This window comes from Carcharodon carcharias (assembly GCF_017639515.1).
Source record: "Carcharodon carcharias isolate sCarCar2 chromosome 32 unlocalized genomic scaffold, sCarCar2.pri SUPER_32_unloc_2, whole genome shotgun sequence".
NCBI lineage: Eukaryota > Metazoa > Chordata > Chondrichthyes > Lamniformes > Lamnidae > Carcharodon > Carcharodon carcharias.
Genome location: NW_024470686.1, coordinates 371,920 through 387,500, shown reverse-complemented (window position 1 = coordinate 387,500; position 15,581 = coordinate 371,920). Strand labels below are relative to the sequence as shown.

Below are 15,581 nucleotides of genomic sequence, written 5' to 3'. Positions count from 1 at the left end.
GTGCGGTCTAACCAAGCTTCTATACAACTGGAGCAAGACTTCATTACTCCTGTACTCAAATCCTCTTGTGATAAATTCCATTAGCTTCCTAATTACCTGCTGTAGCTGCATGTTAGCTTTCAGTGACTTATGGACAAGGACACCCAGGTCCCTTTGTACATCTACACTTTCTAATCTCTCACCATTTAGGAAATATTCTGGATGCCTGTTACTTCTACCAAAGTGGATAGCCCCACGTTTTTGCACAGTATATTCCATCTGCCATGTTCTTGCCCACTCACTAAGTCTGTCCAAATCCTCTTGAAGCCGCTTTCCATCCTCCTCACAACACACATTCCTGCCCAGCTTTGTATCATCCACGAACTGGGAAATATTACATTTGGTTCCCACGTCCAAATCATTGAGATATATTGTGAACAGCTGGGGCCCAAGTACTGACCCTTGTGGTACCCCACTAGTCACAACCTGCCAATGTGAGAATGACCCGTTTATTCCTACTCTCTGTATTTTCTGCCTGTTAATCAATCCTTAATCCATGTCAGTATATTGTCTCCTATCCCATGTGCTTTTATTTTGCTAACCAACCTCCTGTGGGGGACTTTATCAAAAACCTTCTGAAAATCCAAGTATACTACATCCGTCAACTCCTCTTTACGATTCTGTTAGTAACATCCTCAAAAAACTCCAAGTTCATCAAACATGATTTCCCATTCGCATTTCCATGCTGACTGTGCCCAATCAGATCATCATTATCCAAGTGTCCATTTATCACATCCTTTATAATAGATTCTAGCATTTTCCCTCCTACTGTTGTAAGGCTAACAGGTCTGTAGTTCCCTGTTTTCTTTCTTCTTCCTCTCTTAAATAGTGGGGTGACATTTGCTACCTTCCAATCTTCAGGAGACATTCCGGAATTTATAGAATATTGGAAGATGATCACCAGTGCATCCACTATCTCTATGGCAACCTCTTTCAACACTCTGGGATGTAGAATATCAGGAGCTGGGGACTTATCAACTTTCAGTCCCATTACTTTCTCCAATACAATCTTCTTTCTTATACTGATTTCCTTCAACACCTCATTCTCCCTACTCGCTTGGATCTATAAATCTGGGAAATTTCCTGTATCTTCTTCAGTGAAAACAGTAATCAGTTAGCTTCACTGCCATTTCACTATTCCCCATTATGAATTCTCCTGACTCTGCCTGTAATGGACCCACATTTGTCTTAGCCAAACCCCCCCGTTTTCACACACCTATAGAAGCTTCGACAGTCCATTTTTATGTTTTTTACTATTTACATTCATATTCTATTCTCCCTTTCTTTACCAGTTTCTTGATCTTCCTTTGCTGTATACTAAAATCTCCCAATCCTCAGGATTACTATACTTCTGGTAACTTTATAAGCCTTTTCTTTTAATCTTATACAATCCTTAATTCCTTTGTCAGCCGCAGTTGACTGACTTTTTCTGGGTTTTTGCACATTGAAGGAATGTATAGATGCTGTAAGTTATGTAATAGACCTTTAAGACTATTTATTGCCTATGTATAATCATACTTTTAATGTACGTTCCTAATCCACCTCAGCCAATTTATCCCCCATGCCTTAATAATTTCCTTTATTCAACTTTAACACACTTGCTTCAGAGTGAACTGCCTCACTTTCAAAAATAATGTAAAATTCTATCATTTTGTGCTCACTCACCCCTAAAGACTCTTTTACAAGATTATTAATTAGCCCTTTCTCATTACACAATACTAGCTCTAAAATAGCCTGTCCTGTCGTCAGTACCTCAACATACTGCTCGAGAAAACTATCCCCAACGCACTCCAGAAACTCGTCTTCCACAGCATCAGTGCTCATTTGGTTTATATGCAGATTGAAGTCACCCATGATGACTGTATTACCCGTGCTACATGCTTCTTTCATCTCCTGATTAATACCATGCCCCACATTACCGTTACTGTCTTGTAGCCGATAAACAACTCCAACCAATGTCTGCTGCCCTTTGCTGTTTCTTAGCTCCACCCAAACAGATTCCACACATTGTTCTTCCGATCTGAGATCCTCCTTACCAATGCACTGATCCCATCCCTTGTTTTCAGCATAACTCCACCTCCATCCCCTTGTCTGCTCTTCCTAAATATTTTTGTAATGGCAATTATATCACACCCATTTACCTCAATTTGTGCCTTTAGATCATCTACCTTATTGCAAATGCTGCGCACATTCAGGCAGAGTGCCCTTCGTCCTTTTTACATCATTCTGTATTCAAAGCATACTCAATGCTCTGCTTTGTTTCTCCTGCCTTCTAGTCTCACTACTACTTCCTGTTACCAACTTTACTTTCTTCCAGTTTGGGCCAGCCCTCAGGTTCCCAGCCCCCTGACAAGCTAGTTTAAACCCACCCCAACAGCACTAGCAAATCTCCTTGCAAGAATATCAGTCCCAGCCCTGGATCCATTGGTGAAGTAGTTCAATCACTGACCAGCGTTAATGCTGATGTCCGATCTCTGGAGATGGCAGTTGCACAGTTTAAAACGCTGTGGGATGCTATCGGTTCACACAGTCCGACACCAAATTACAAAGGATGAGTTTTTACCTTCGTCATGTGCAATAAGATTTTAAAGCAACCAGCTTTGGACCAAGGTTTGTCTGTTGAGTTGGCATCGACATGAAGCACAGGACTTCCTCTAGAAGTTTTAGACGTTTGCGGAAGCATTGGGATTCACCAATAGGGCTGGAATAATTGGTGAAAGGAGGAGATCGAGGCCCCATTGCTGATTGGATACAATTGTTGAAATGAATTTGCTTCCTTTTTTTTTGACTTTGTCATCACTTTTAATTTCATTCCTGTGTTTGAACAAGGGGCCAAGGATGTTGCTGCATTAAAGCATTACGGCTCCAGAGAGACTGATCACTTTTAAAAAGAGGGATGAATTTCTCCGTGACCAAATCAAAGGTTTGCATGACAAGATTTCACCTTTTAAGACTTTTACTGTCGCAAACACACTAAATCAACATTGACTAAACACTAAGATAAAAGCAAAATACTGCGGATGCTGGAAATCTGAAACAAAAACAAAAATAGCTGGAAAAACTCAGCAGGTCTGACAACATCTTCAGAGAGGAACACAGTTAACATTTCGAGTCCGTATGACTCTTCATCTCGGAACTGTTGAAGAGTCATATGGACTCGAAACGTTAACTATCTTCCTCTCCGCAGATGCTGTCAGACCTGTTGACTAAACACCAATTAGTGGGTAATTATAACACTAAACTACAGAAAAAGATTTCTTCTTACCACAACCAAAAACCCCACACTGTATACATTTACATATTACGCTGCACTTTCAGCAGACGTAATGGCCTGGAACTCCCGAGTTTCTGGGAGTTGTAACTGGGAGGTACATACCCTAAAGATGATGTGGTGGGGACCCATCTCCGCACCCCCCCCCCCACCCCCCACCTCCCCCAACCCCCACTCCCACTGCCATGAAGTCCTCAGGTAAGGATTGCCGGCAATTGCCTGGGAAGAGCAAACTTCCATTGGGCACTGGCCCTGCACTGGGAACCATCTGAAAATATGATTTTTAAATCGCAGACTTTGGGTGGTTCTGTCTGTCTTACAGTGATAGTTACCCAGGAAAAGTTAGAACAACTAAAACCACTTCTAACCCCTGGGTGACTATAGTACTAACCACAGCCCTGGACCACCTGACCCTCCCCCCCGCAGCCCCTCCCCACACCATCCCCCCACACACCACATGACCGTGCAAACCCCTCCCCCCCTCTCCGATCCGGCCACTTACCTTACAAACCTACACTCTCCCTGGCTTGAAAGTGGCTGGACCTTTAAACTTAACTGTTATGTGGCAGCTAGTGCTGTAAAAAGGGTGGTTTGGCTTCCTTACCTCTGCCCCCGCAGCTCTCGACTGAAGGTCACAGGAGCGCCCTGCACTACACAGTTGTTGCCTGGCCTGAGCTGGAAGGCCGGGATCGGCTGGATTTTCTTTTAAGTAACTAGAAGCAGTGTGGCGATCCTACTCTGTCTGCCACTCCACGCAAGTTCAGGCCCATGGTCTTGTGTTTAAAAATTCCAAGCACTTCCCAGCTTTAGGAGCTCCTCTCCCACTGCTGAATCCTCCAGTAGCCTATTAAACAAAGTCCCCATCACTGAACCTAACCGAGTAGACGTCCAGTTGCAAGCTACTCTTGGAGGGCCTGTAACTCTGCACAGTCCTTAGTCCTTGTTTCCTCAAATAGGCATTCCACCCTCATCAGGCTCTCGCTTTTCTCCTGCCAGTCAAAACAACACCTGCTTTTGGTGTTCTCGCTCTACTACTACTGTCTGACTGACCCCAGGGAGTCGGCCGGGCTCAGAAGCAGTAAGGTCAGCTCACTCCTCCCTGGTGTCCAGGGGATAACACTTCCAGTTGACTTTAAGTAAGCTTCAGTTTGAGTTCCTGTCTGTGTAATAAGCAGGTTCACCCCTTTCTTATTTTTACTTAGTTCTGTTGAAGGGTCATGAGGACTCGAAACGTCAACTGTGCTCTTCTCCGCCGATGCTGCCAGACCTGCTGAGTTTCTCCAGGTATTTCTGTTTCTGTTTTTGTTTTGGATTTCCAGCATCCGCAGTTCTTTGCTTTTAGGTCTCAAAGGGCAGATCCCAACAACAACCCCCTCCCACTTCTTCAAATGACTCCAGTTTACCTTGAATTAAAGCAGATGGTTTACTACATAACTATCTGATAAAATCCAACATCTGTAACAAAAGCTGCTTCGAAATATGGGTACGTTGGTGAAAACTACTGTTGCATCATTCTACTGGAGTAGGTTGGTTTCTAATGCAGTTATTGCTCTCTCTTTCTCAAATAATGAAAGTCTCATCAGCCTTGAATTTATGCTTACTCTCTGTTTGATACTCACCAATTTGCTGAACAGATTGGTGTCAGTCCTGGCTTCAGTGTATAACACTCCTCCCTCAGTCAGAAAGTTGTCGGTTCGAGCACCCCAGTCTGACACTCTGTTGCAATACTTGGGGTGTGCTGCAGTGTTGGAGGTGCCATCTTTTGGGTGAGGCCTGAAACTGAGGTGTCGCCTGCCCTTCAGTTGGATATAAAAGATGCCATGGTGCAATTTTGAAGTAGTTCACCGAATCACAGAAGTGCAGAAGGAGGCCATTTGGCCCATTGTGTCTGCACCAGCTCTCTGAATGAGCATTGTGACTCAGTGCCATTGTCCTGCCATTTCTCCTGTACTCTTGCACATTGTTTTTATTTAAATACTCATCTAACGCCCTCCTGAATGCCTCAATTGAACCTGCCTCCACCACCCTTCCAGGCCGTGCACTCCAGACCCGAACCACTCGCTGTGTGGAAGTTTCCTTTCACATCAGGTTTGCTTCTTTCGCAAATCACTTTAAATCTGTGCCCTCTGGTTCTCGATCCCTTGATGAATAGGAATGGTTTCTCCCTATCTATTCTGTCCAGCCCCCTCATGATTTTGAACAACTCTAACAAATCTCCTCTTAGCCGCCTTCTCTCCAATCTTTCTTCATAGCTGAAGTTTCACATCCCTGGAACCATCCTTAGTTCTCGCCAGTACAATGGCCGACTCCATGTCAAAAGGCTGTATAATACCCTGTGACATTTTGAAATTTGAAAGGCCTGATATAAATAAATGGAAGTTTTTCTCTTTTCTTTCCCTACAAACAATAAGACTGTGTGCTCAGTACTGTGCAGACACTCTTCTATCCAGTTAAAGCTCACATCTACTTGATTTATCATCAGTGCACCCTAGAAGCATCAAACTCTCGTCACGATTTTTTCTCCTGTGCCATTTGCACCATCGATTTGGAATGTTTCATCTCTGTAAGTCAGGAAAAATATTCTGCAGCTAGCACCGACAGCTCTGACTCCGCTCGTGCTTCCCGTATGTACTCAGACATTCTGTTTGATCCCTCATTCTCCTCCCCTCATTTCACTGCAGCTAAGAAACCAGGGCACCAGCAGCTCGCAGCCCTCTGCTGGTGCCAGGAGGTGGCAGGACATGGAAATGAGGGGCATGGTACCTGTGCCATGCCCTCCTCTCTGGAGTGGCAAAACTGAAATGGGCTGTTGGTGGGTCGTGAGTGTTAACTCGATGATTATCCTGAGATTACTGTCTAACTCTGCTGTGACTTTTTATAATTTCCCATCCCACCCCCGAGTGGTTTGATTTCTGACTCCTATTTATAGGTTTGCACTGATTGGAGTGGGTATTACTAAAGGGAGAATATATGACCAGAGGTCTTTATGTTGCTGGCAAGAGCTCAGTGCACGATTGACATGTTGACACGATTGCCTTTCTGAATGACAGCAACAGTATTTCCATGTTTAACAGTGTTAGAATTCCTAGTCTGCCCAGGAGCTGGGCCTGTGATGTGTCCAGGGAAGAGATAGCGAATCTCAGTGTGCTGCACTGAGCACGGAGCAGTGAAGGAACAGTGTAGCTCATTCTTGTGAAATATGAAGAGCTTGTATAATGTTCTTGTGGGGGAACTGAGTGTGAGTTAAGAGGCTGCTAATGGGTGTTGCATGCGTCTTAGTTCCCATTATGGGCTTGGCAGATACCTCTACAATGACTGTCTTCTGAATTTGTGAGAGGTTTTAGCTGGTGGACCCTGGCAGTATGAAGGAGCTTATAACAGCAGCAAAGAAAGATGTGCATTTCTATAGTAACTTCCCGAGCCCCAAAGTGCTTCGTGGCCAAAGAAGCACCTTACTGAAGTGTAGTCCCTGTTGCAATGCAGAAAACAGGCAGCCAATTCATGAACAGCAAGATCCCACAAACGGTCATGTGATAATGATCAAATAATCTGTTTCAATGACATTGGCTGAGGGAGAAATATTATCCAGTGGGCCTGTGGGAACTCCAGCTCTTCCTCTCAATAGTGTCTATTGAGATCTTTGATATCTGTCTGAGAGGTAGACAGGACCACAGCTTAACATGCTATTGGAAAGACTGGGTATACTGAAGGTAAGGTGGTTAAGCTTCGACATAGAAAACACCCCTCCAAGCCTGCAGAGCAGTGCAGAACAGTTGAACTAATCATTTCAGAGTTGGTCCTTTAGCCCAGAGCAGGGGTGGAGGCAGGTGCTGTAAGAGCAAGGGGTAAAATCCTGAAAGTGTTTTTTTACATGCATATACTGCAGCATTAATAACTCCAGCATTACCTACTGCAGCCTGCACCATGACTCACTGATGGTGCAAAGACTAGCAGCTCAAGAACTTGAGTGCCTAATCTGATTGACGCTGAAGCCAATCATTTAGAAACTGAAATGAGTTGCCTTGCTCTGTGATTGAACATAGCATCAACATGGCAATGCTCCCAGCCAAGCTCAGAATGCTTTTGATCAAGGATTGGCACTTCATGTGACTGATACTTCGCTGTGGTAATGCCTGAATGTTTTCAACAATTAAATTGTAGAAGGCAAAGGTTTGCTGGATTAGTGTTCTAAATAAAAGGAGAAACTTGGAGTTACATAGCACTCTTAAACCCTTAAGGAAGAAAAAGGTTGTATGGTTGTGCTCAGACCCAAAGGTTGATACTGACCCAAAGAAGGAGATATTAGGGGAACTGACTAACAGCCCAGTCCAAAAAGTAGGTTTTAAGGAGGTTAGTGAGAGGTGACAAGATTTAGTCTATGGTTGGGGCCTACAGATGGTTGAAGATGACTACAATGGAAAAGGGAGAGAGAGTGCATAGTCAGAGAAAATTGGAGGAATGCAGAGATCTTGAAGGGTTGTCAGGGCTGGAGGAAGTTACAGAGATAGGAAGGGCTGTAGGGGCTGGAGGAGGTTAAGGAGATATAGGGAAGGTTGTGGGGGTTGGAGGAGGTTACAGAGATAAGGAGGGTTGTAGGAGCTGGAGGAAGTTACAGAGATAGGGAGGGTTGTAGGGGCTGGAGGAGATTACAGAGATAGGGAGGGTTGTAGGGGCTGGAGGAGGTTACAGAGATATCGGGAGGGTTGTATGGGGTGTAGGGGCTGGAGGAAGTTAGAGATACAGGGAGGGATGTATGGGCTGGAGGGGGTCCCAGAGGTAGGGAGGGATGAGGCTATTGAAGAATTTGAATATGAGGATGACAGTTTGAAATCAGAGGGATTGCGGAGCAGGATCCTTGGGTGGAGATTAATGCCCTCCTCCAAGGCGAGTTTGGCATTTAATCGAGCGGGAAGATGAAAGTTGGGGATCCCATCCCCGCTGCCTCCACTCTGGTTAAATCCAGGGTGGGAGGCTCATTCACAGCCTTCCTGCCCCACTGTCAATGGAGACCCTTAAGTGGGCAGTAATGCTAACTTAATGGCCTCATTCCATTGCCTCTGGTATTCATCCAGCCTGCTCCTTCCTGGAACCCCAGGTAGCAAAGTCTATTGGGGATGACTGCAGCCTTCCAGCAGCCTGAACTCTGAAGGAGGGTCACATAGACCCGAAAGGTCAACTCTGTTTCTCTCTCCACACAAACTGTCAGGCCTGCTGGGTTTTTCCAGCATTTTCTGTTTCTGTTGTAGCATTGATCCAGTTCACCTGGGTCAGGCCCCACCCTTGGTTCACATTGATAATCTTTTAAATGAAAATCAAATCAACAAAATTGGGATAAATCAGGCACAGCCCCTAATTCAGGTCAGCTGTAAAACCAAGAACAAAGTTTAAAGGAAACTTACAAACTTTAAATCAAAATGTGATTAAAGGGGTCAACAAAACACCCCAGTCTGGTTCACATTGATCCAGTTCACCTGGGTCAGGCCCCACCCTTGGTTCACATTGATCCAGTTCACCTGGGTCAGGCCCCACCCTTGGTTCACATTGATCCAGTTCACCTGGACCTGGCCCCACCCTTGGTTCACATTGATCCAGTTCACCTGGGTCAGGCCATCCTGGGTTAACATTGTGATTTCAGCCATTGCCCTCGTTCAGGGAGGCTCGTCCAGCTGTGCTTACTTTCTCGAGTGCATAACTTTTCATATCTGCAAATATTTAATTTAATAAAGTAACCAAAGAAACCATTAAATGGTGCTGTGTAGTTGGTCATTTCAGTAGTTTTAAATCTGGTTACTCTTGGAAGGCTGAACACCTATTCAAAATGCTTATTTTAATGATAAACCCGTTTTCTGGTTATTAACTGTTGCTGTTTGTGGGAGCTTCCTGTGCACAAATTGGTTGCTGAGTTTTCCACCCTTACTAGAGTAACTAGGCTTCAAACAAAGTACTTCATTGGCTGGAAAGTGCTTAGGGATGGCTGGAGGCTCTGTAAAGTGGTGTTGTGAATGTGAGCTCTTTCTATGTTACTCTCTTGGGGTTGCTGTTGTATTTGTAGCTCTGTGTGTGTTATCCACTTGGTTGCTGTTTCTGCATACAGATTGCATGAGTAATTAGCTCTTATTTAGGCCTCCCAGAGGAGATGTTTATGTGTCAGGCCATGGTCCATGTGAACTGAACTAGAGATTCATGTCTTGAATGAATATCCAGTGGCACTGAGCAGAAACCTTTGTTCGATGAGATTGGCAGTGATGTCTTTATAGAAGAGGTGTCACAACTGAAGTGCACCTGAGGAACCCAGGCAGATTATCTGGACCACAAATGGAGTTAATGGATGGTTGAACTGGTGGCCAAATATTAGTGAGGGCATTCTGCCTGACTTAGATATTTACTGTGATGCATGGTTACAATAGAAACCAATATTTATAGATGTGTTAATGCAAAGGGAACCAAAAAATTGGTGCTGCCTCTGGAACAGTGTGGCTGGATTTACTAACGGAAGTATTGTAAGCAGGTGAGAATTCTTCTCAACAAATTGTCACTCATTTCAGTGTAAACTGAACGTGGAACAATGTAAGCATCGAACCTTGAATATTCTCTTCATGTTGAAGTGAAACCAAACAAGGTATGCAGGCTCCGATTCTAAGTCCGAAAGTCAAATATACATCTGTGCACTCTGATGTACAGAGCTGGTGAAATCTGCTCAGCATTAACTTACAGTAACAATGGCAAGTTTGTTATAATTGGTCTTTGTGTAACTTGTCTTTTGAATGACTACTTCAACATAACGTGAAGTTAAATGTGCTTAGTACAGTAACCAGGTGTGGAGGCTTGAGGGTACGATTGTGTAATGATCAGTTACTGGACTAGTAATCCAATGAATGCATTTTATATAGTGCCACACAACAGACTTGAGCAAAATTCTAGGTCATGGAATAAAAGGGAAAGTAGACACTTGGATAAGAACAAAAACAGAATTACCTGGAAAAACTCGGCAGGTCTGGCAGCATCGGTGGAGAAGAAAAGAGTTGACGTTTCGAGTCCTCATGACCCTTCGACAGAACTTGAGTTCTAGTCCAAGAAAGAGTTGAAATATAAGCTGGTTTAAGGTGTGTGGGGGGGGCGGAGAGAGAGAAGTGGAGGGGCGGGGGGTGTGGTTGTAGGGACAAACAAGCAGTGATAGAAGCAGATCATCAAAAGATGTCAACAACAATAGAACAAAAGAACACATAGGTGTTAAAGTTGGTGATATTATCTAAACGAATGTGCTAATTAAGAATGGATGGTAGGGCACTCAAGGTATAGCTCTAGTGGGGGTGGGGAGAGCATAAAAGATTTTAAGATATTTAAAAATAATGGAAATAGGTGGGAAAAGAAAAATCTATATAATTTATTGGAAAAAAAAGGAAGGGGGAAACAGAAAGGGGGTGGGGATGGGGGAGGGAGCTCACGACCTAAAGTTGTTGAATTCAATATTCAGTCCGGAAGGCTGTAAAGTGCCTAGTCGGAAGATGAGGTGCTGTTCCTCCAGTTTGCGTTGGGCTTCACTGGAACAATGCAGCAAGCCAAGGACAGACATGTGGGCAAGAGAGCAGGGTGGAGTGTTAAAATGGCAAGCGACAGGGAGGTTTGGGTCATTCTTGCGGACAGACCGCAGGTGTTCTGCAAAGCGGTCGCCCAGTTTACGTTTGGCCTCTCCAATGTAGAGGAGACCACATTGGGAGCAACGAATGCAGTAGACTAAGTTGGGGGAAATGCAACTGAAATGCTGCTTCACTTGAAAGGAGTGTTTGGGCCCTTGGCCGGTGAGGAGAGAGGAAGTGAAGGGGCAGGTGTTGCATCTTTTGCGTGGGCATGGGGTGGTGCCATAGGAGGGGGTTGAGGAGTAGGGGGTGATGGAGGAGTGGACCAGGGTGTCCCGGAGGGAGCGGTCCCTACGGAATGCCGATAGGGGGGGTGAAGGGAAGATGTGTTTGGTGGTGGCATTATGCTGGAGTTGGCGGAGGATGATCCTTTGAATGCGGAGGCTGGTGAGGTGATGTGAGGACAAGGGGGACCCTATCATGATGCTACCTTCAAAAACAGTTCCTCTGACATGTCCTCCTTCTTCCTTCACCGAGGTTTTCCACCCACTGTGGTTGACAGGGCCCTCAACCGTGTCCAACCCATTTCCCGCGCATCCGCCCTCACACCTTCTCCTCCCTCCCAGAACCATGATAGGGTCCCCCTTGTTCTCACTTATCACCCCACCAGCGCCCACCCTGGTCCACTCCTCCATTACCCTTACTCATTACTCATTTACCTCAAACCCCACCCACGACACCTTCCCATGCATCTACAGAAGGTGCAACACCTGCCCCTTTACTTCCCCCCTCCTCACCGTCCAAGGGCCCAAACATTCCTTTCAAGTGAAGAAGTATTTCACTTGCACTTCCCTCAATTTAGTCTACTGCATTCACTGCTCCGAATGCGGTCTCAAAGAACAAACAAAGAACAAAGAAAAGTACAGCACAGGAAAAGGCCCTTTGGCCCTCCAAGCCTGCGCCGATCATATTGCCTGTCAAACTAAAACATTTTGCACTTCCGGGGTCCGTATCCCTCTATTCCCATCCTATTCATGTATTTGTCAAGCTGCCTCTTAAACACCACTATCGTACCTGCTTCCACCACCTCCTCTGGCAGCGAATTCCAGACACTCACTACCCTCCGTGTAAAAAACTTGCCCCGCACATCTCCTCTATAGTTTTCTCCTCTCACCTTAAATCTATGTCCCCTAGTAATTGACTCTTCCACCCTGGGAAAAAGCTTCTGACTATCTACTCTGTCCATGCCACTCATAATTTTGTAAACTTCTATTAAGTCGTCCCTCAATCTCCCTCGCTCTAGTGAGAACAATCCGAGTTTCTCCAACCTCTCCTCATAGCTAATAACCTCCAGACCAGGCAGCATCCTGGTAAATCTCCTCTGCACCCTCTCCAACACCTCCATATCCTTCTGGTAATGTGGTGACCAGAATTGCACGCAATATTCCAAGCATGGCCTAACCAAGGTTCCATACAGCTGCAGCATGACTTCCCAGCTTTTATACTCAATACCCCTGCCAATGAAGGCAAGCATGCCATATGCCTTCCTGACTACCTTATCCACCTGTGTTGCTACTTTCAGTGACCTGTGGACCTGTACACCCAGATCCCTCTGCCCGTCAGTGCACTTAAGGGTTCTGCCATTTACTATATAATTCCTCCCTGCATTAGACCTTCCAAAATGCATTACCTTGCATTTGTCCGGATTAAACTCCATCTGCCATTTCTCCACCCAAGTCTCCAACCGAACTATATCCCGTTGTATCCTTTGACAATCCTCTTCACTATCTGCAACTCCTCCAACCTTAGTGTCATCCACAAACTTACTAATTAGCCCAGTTACATTTTCCTCCAAATCATTTATGTATACTACAAACAGCAAAGGTCCCAGCACTGATCCCTGCGGAACACCACTAGTCACAGCTCTCCATTCGGAAAAGCACCCTTCCACTGCTACCCTCTGTCTCCTCTACATTGGAGAGACCAAACGCAGACTGGATGACCACTTTACAGAACACCTTCGGTCTGTCCGTAAGCATGACCCAGACCTCCCTATCACTTGCCATTTCAACACTCCATCCTGCTCTCATATCCACATGTCTGTCCTTGGCTTGCTGCATTGTTCCAGTGAAGCTCAACACAAGCTGGAGGAACAACACCTCATCTTCCGACTAGGCACTTAACAGCATTCCAGACTGAATATTGAGTTCACCAATTTCAGTTCATGAACTGTCTCTTCCATCCCCACCCCCTTTCCGAACCCCCTTTTTCCAATAATTTATAATTTTTTTTAATATATTTTTCTTTTCCCACCTATTTTTAAATTTATTTCGATCTATCGTTTTATCTCCACCTTTCAGCCCATTTCGATCCCTTTCCCCCCAACCCCACCCCCATTACCTTGCTCGTCCTGCTTTCTACCCTTAATGTCATCATTAGCACATTCCTTAGATAATATCGCCACCGTCAACACCCCTTTGTCCTTTTGTCTATGAAATCTTTGGTAATCTCTTCTTTGCCTCCACCTATCACTGGCCCTCTATCCATCTCTACCTGTCCCACCCCCCTTCAACCAGCTTATATTTTACCTCTTTTCTATATTTCCTTAGTTCTGTTGAAGAGTCATACAGACTCGAAACGTTAACTGTGTTCCTCTCCACAGACGCTGTCAGACCTGCTGAGTTTTTCCAGCTATTTTTGTTTTTGTTCTAGAAACAACTATTTGGGATAGAATTAATAGTCACATGGAAAAATGTGGATTAATTCAGAAGAGTCAGCATGGATTTGTCAAAGGAAAATCCTGTCTAATTAACTTGCTGGAGTTTTTTGAAGAGGTAACAGAGATGGTTGATGAGGGAAAGGCCATTGATGTGGTGTATATGGACTTCCAAAAAGGCGTTTGATACAGTGCCACGCAACAGACTTGTGAGGAATGTTATAGGTCATGGAGTAAAAGGGACGGTAGCAATGTGGATACAAAATTGGTTGAAAGATAGGAAAGAGAGAATAATGGTTAATGAGTATTTTTCGGCTGGAAGGTTTGTATTGGAGTTCCCCAGGGGTTGGTATTGGGACCCTTGCTTTTCCTGATAAATACTAATAATCTAAATCTTGGTGTGCAGGGACAATTTCAAAGATGACACAAAACTTGGAAGAATTGTAAACTGTGAGTAGGACAGTGTAGAACTTCAAGAGGACATTGACAGTGGAGTGGGCAGATAGGTGGCAGATGAAGTTCAATGCGGAGAAGTGTGAGGTGATACACTTTGGTACAAAGAACATGGAGAGACAGTATAAAATAAAGGATACTATTATAAAGGGTGTTCAGGAGCAGAGAGACCTGGTGTATATGTACATAAGTCATTAAAGGTGGCAGGACAGGTAGAAAGAGCTGTTTCTAAAGCATAAAGTATTCTAGGCTTCATTAATAGGGGCATAGAGTACAAGAGCAGGGAGGTTATGATGAACTTATATAGGACACTGGTTAGACCTCAGCTGGAATATGGTGTACAGTAAGATAAAAGCAAAATACTGCGGATGCTGGAAATCTGAGACAAAAACAAAAATAGCTGGAAAAACTCAGCAGGTCTGACAGCATCTGCGGACAGGAACACAGTTAACATCAAGTCTGTATGACTCTTCATCAGAACTAAGTAAAAATAGGAAAGAGGTGAAATATAAGTTGAGGGAGGTGGGACAGGTAGAGCTAGAGAGAGGGCCAGTGATAGGTGGAGGCAAAGCACATTTCTTAGCTAATATCACCACCATCAACACCCTTTGTCCTTTTGTCTATGAATCTTTGGCAATCTCTTCTTTGCCTCCAACTATCACTGGCCCTATATCCAGCTTTACCTGTCCCCACCCCCCCCCACCAAACCAGCTTATATTTCACCCCTCTTCTACTTTTCCTTAGTTCTGTTGAAGAGTCATACGGACTCGAAACGTTAACTGTGTTCCTCTCCGCGGATGCTGCCAGACCTGCTGAGTTTTTCCAGGTATTTTTATTATTATTGTGTACAGTTCTGGGTGCCACACTATAGGAAGGATGTGAACCCATTGGAGGAAGTGCAGAAGAGGTTTACGAGAATGGTTCCAGGAATGAGACACTTCAGTTATAAGGAAAGATTGGAGATATTGGGACTGTTTTCCTTGGAGAGGAGAAGACTAAGAGGAGACTTGATAGAAGTTTTCAAAATCATGAGGGGTCTGGACAGCGTAGATAGTGAGAAACTGTTCCCACTCGTTAACATATCAATAACACCTCGTTTTGCAAAAGAAGCAAATGTGAGGTGAGAAAAACTTTTTCACACAGCGAGTGGTTAGGGTTTGGAATGCACTGCCTAGAAGTGTGGTGGAGGCAGATTCAACTGAGGCATTCACGAGGGCATTAGATGATTATTTAAACAGAAACAATGTGCAGGGTTACGGGGAAAAGGCAGGAGATTGGTACAAAGTTAAAATGCTCAGAGAGCCGGTGCAGACACAATGGGCCAAATGGCCTCCTTCTACACCGTGATAGTCATTACCTGACACTTGTGTGGTGCGAATGTTACTTGCCACTTGTCAGCCCAAGCCTGGATATTGTCAAGTCTGGCTGGATTTGGACATGGACTGCTTCAGTATCTGGGGAGTCGCGAATGGTGCTGAACATTGTGCAATCATCAGCAAACATCCCCACTTCTGACCTTATGATG

General features: G+C 44.7%; 1 protein-coding gene across 1 annotated transcript in view; it reads left to right on the top strand.

The window, feature by feature from the left end:
• LOC121274141 (talin-2) overlaps nt 1-15,581 on the top strand; it is a 402,472-nt gene that overhangs the window by 66,854 nt on the left and 320,037 nt on the right. Inside the window, exon 2 of the mRNA XM_041181315.1 lies at nt 2,869-2,962. The gene's annotated coding sequence lies outside the window, so the exon portion shown is untranslated. The remainder of the gene's footprint in view (nt 1-2,868; nt 2,963-15,581) is intronic.